This window comes from Octopus bimaculoides, chromosome 1, assembly GCF_001194135.2.
Source record: "Octopus bimaculoides isolate UCB-OBI-ISO-001 chromosome 1, ASM119413v2, whole genome shotgun sequence".
In the NCBI taxonomy this organism is placed as follows: domain Eukaryota; kingdom Metazoa; phylum Mollusca; class Cephalopoda; order Octopoda; family Octopodidae; genus Octopus; species Octopus bimaculoides.
In genome coordinates this window covers 187,974,080-187,977,886 of record NC_068981.1, presented here as the reverse complement: position 1 = coordinate 187,977,886, position 3,807 = coordinate 187,974,080, and the positions used below count along the sequence as shown (strand labels likewise).

The 3,807-nt window shown below is 32.4% G+C and overlaps 1 protein-coding gene across 8 annotated transcripts in view; it reads right to left on the bottom strand.

The window, feature by feature from the left end:
* LOC106875208 (dual specificity calcium/calmodulin-dependent 3',5'-cyclic nucleotide phosphodiesterase 1A) overlaps positions 1-3,807 on the bottom strand; it is a 1,568,460-nt gene that overhangs the window by 1,033,830 nt on the left and 530,823 nt on the right. For all 8 annotated transcript variants that reach the window (XM_052973317.1, XM_052973316.1, XM_052973336.1 and 5 more), the window contains one exon: positions 3,371-3,433. The gene's annotated coding sequence lies outside the window, so the exon portion shown is untranslated. The remainder of the gene's footprint in view (positions 1-3,370; positions 3,434-3,807) is intronic.

The window sequence follows — 3,807 nt, the reverse complement described above, 5'->3', positions numbered from 1 at the left end:
AAGGATAGAAAAATAATAGATTTATAAGCCTTAAAATTCACCCCATAATTTCCCACGGGCATATGGCGTAGCAGTTAAGAGTGCGGGCTACTAACCCCAAGGTTCCGAGTTCGATTCACGGCAGCGACCTGATTAATAATTGTAATAATAATAATAAAAATAATATAATAATAATAATAGTAACATCGATAGGAATGAGAACCCAGGTTCGAAATTTCCCCAAGACACCTGACGAAGGCTGGAGGCTATATCAGCCGAAACGTTGTGTTAACAACAAACAAGATGAGGACGAATATCCGTCAAATGTAAATAATTTGAACTAAATGTATATATAAAATTTTAACTAGATATGTATATAAATTCACCTACATACAAATACGTGTAATCAAACCCAAGCGTCCACACGTACCACTCATAAACACAAATAAATAAGGCTATTACATCACAGATTATAACTGTTCGATACGTATTAATTGCATTCAATTTACACTATCAATAGTTTGAAACTGCCAGATATATTTCGACCCAGTCTTCACTCTATATAGAGAAAACCGTTCGTATATATACAAATATATTCGAAATATACAAAGTATACAAAAATTTGTCTAAATTGCATAGCAGCTTTTAAAGGAAATAATTTGACAGCGAGTACCAAACAAGATTAGCTATAAACACATCATTAAAGTTAAAATAGAGGAGTGGTGTGAAAGTAATTACAAAATCTAATAAGTACGAACGTAACTGTTTTTTTTTAATAATAGTGATGAAAAATAAAAGTTGATAAAAAATGATGGATACAAAATAAATTTGAATAAAATTATTGGTAAAAAATTTACTGAGAGTATAATAATAAAAATTATTGATTACTGGGTAATAAATCGAAAAAGAGAATTACTGTTATGGTCAATAAACAAGGAAATTTGTGAATTGAAATGATGTGTGACAGGAAAAAACCCAGAGAATTGAAAACATGGCATTTTGATTTAAAATATAATGCTGCAATTAGTAAAATGAAAGAGAAATGGAACATTAGAATAACAATGCCTAATTCTCTACTGTACTGCGATTCAGCCTAGTACCGAATGCTATCCCGCTGTCATGTTGATGGCCACCAAAATCTCAGCATGCACTTATTGAATTGTGGGCAGATGTTGGCTATGTCTCGCTCTTAGCATTTGAATTAGCCTTAGTTCTAGGTAGTTGGGAAGAGGACCTACAAACTTGGTTACTATTTACATAAGGTTTGCGTCTCATCTCGATCCTCTCGTTGATATTGTAGACCACAACGTTACATTATAATTGTGACACTACTTTAGTGCCTCACTGTGCAGCACCTTACTCAAGTTTTTGAATGTTAAAGTGTGACACAGCTATATCTTTTTTTGAATTATCCTTCTATTATGCCAATATAACAGAGTTAGTCTGCTGTAATTTCTGCATTAAATATAATCGCCTTTGTTTTACAGGATCCATCTACTGGACATACCTTTTCTCATGGATATAATAGTATAAGTTTATGCGAAATTATTTTTCATATGTTAGAAGTAGATGTAATACTATTCTTCTTATTAACTAATAGTTTGTATGCTTATGAGAAAGCGATTACGTCTTAGCTATAGGAAGGCAGACGAATACTAGTCTTGGCATTTAGCAAACAGTGGATGTATACCCGATATAATTCCGATATAATTTTTGCGGGGTACCGGAGGTTTGTTGAATGCTGAAGTAGATCCACTTTCTTCATACGTAAAATTGGTGAGATTGGGTCGTAGTATGCCTGCTGATTTTAAGAAGTTGAGATTTGATTTAATTCAATACGAATTTTCACTGGAGTATATCGGAAACTCAAATTAACATGATTTTTTATTGTTTCTACTATATACTGTGACTATACATACATGTGTGCGTGTGTGTGTGTGTGTACTTCAGCAGTGTGACTACACGTGGCTCATTGGCGATTTCTTCTCCTCTTTAGACTTTTCCCTGTCTCCTTTCCGACGAAGAGCTATGCTGGAAACGTTACTCTCTCCTTTCACTGAGTGTCAAACTAATACACGTCTTGCGCACGTCGTCACATTCGTTGGTTTTCTTCTTTTTTTCGTTTTTTATCCGTGTATTTGAATTGTTTGTTTATTTGAATTGACTATATATATAAATATATATATGTATGTACGTATAGAAATTTATATATGTATACAGCGCACATATGGATAGAGAAATACAAACGGAAAGAAACAGATCGAGAGCAAGAGAGACATGAATAAATCTTTATTAATCGTCACATCAATTGTTACGGCAAATTCTTTTGATTATACTCCAGTATATGGAAAGAGTGGAAAGAGGGTCCTATATTTAATCGATGCTAATGTAAAATTGTTTCGGTTTTCGTTTTAATCACAAAAGACAATATCGCTTAATCAATATCTACGATAGAGAATAAATGGTTATTGTAATTTGTTAAAGATGCACTGACCGAATTATGAATTCTATATACGATTGTAGCTTTGCAAAATTATATGATGGACAATAGACGATATGTAATTAGGTTTCATTTAACTAATTAGTCGCATCTCGAATCAAATATAAATTTAGTAAAAATATTCAGTCTTTAGAGAATTGTAGCTAATTACTGCTGGAAACAAATCACATAGCTTGCTTGAAATGCTTTTCTTTTTTTTTTAGTTATAGAGCGAAGCGTTTTGCACATTGTAATTACCTATACTCTAGAAATTATGAAATCGTTGTCTCTTGTTGACTTCTTGAACTAAATTCTCAGAACAGCAGCCGACTATTTGGAAGCGCAATCCAGGAAATATGACAAACGTAGGAAAGTTTTTTTTTTTTAAGGATAGTCACAAAATATTAAATTATAGCACTCCGTCGGTGACGACAGTGAGGGTTTCAGTTGGCCCGATCAACAGAACAGGCTGCTCCTGAAATCAATGTGCAAGCGTCTGAGCGCTCCACAAGCACACGTGTCCTTATCGTAGTTTTCAAGGAGATACAACATAAAATAAGGCAAGGCTGGCCATTTGAATTACAGGTGCAATTCATTTTTGCCAGTTGAGTCGACTGGAGCAACGTGAAATAAAGTGCTTTGCTCAACGACACAACGCGTCGCCAGGATTCGAATTCATGAACTTACGACCGTTAGCAAAATACTCTAATCACTAACCCACGCGGTTTCACATAAAATATGAAATAAACAGATGCAGAATATAAAGTATGCTGTTGCAAAATATTAGATATTTATCATTAACTGATTTACATTTCATTAAAACTTTACCAGCAAAACCTCTACGAAAATATAAAAATATCTGAGACATACTAATATATTTTTAGCAAAAAAATATCAAATGTATATACAAACCGAGGATGGTCTATTGAACGGGATATCAATTTCTTGTCAACATTGCGCGGCTCTGGAAAGAAGCTAGAACGGAGAAAAAAAAATTCATGATAAAATATCATCAACAGACAAATGATATCAAACACAATAACTGAAAATAATAGAAGCTTCATTTTCAATTAAGGACAGAATAAAAGTATATTCCAATAAAGAGATAATAATAATAATAATAATAATAATAATAATAATAATAATAATAATAATAATAATAATAATAATAATAATAATTAATTCGTTTTATTGGCCACAAGGGCTAATATCAATTAAAAACATATAAGGACAAAGACAGGACGAAGGTTACAAAAGGTTTTGTCCGAAAAGGTAGGAAAGTTCGTCTAAACAGAGGAAGAAAACGGAGAAAGATATAATAAATAAATAGATAAATAAATAGATAAATA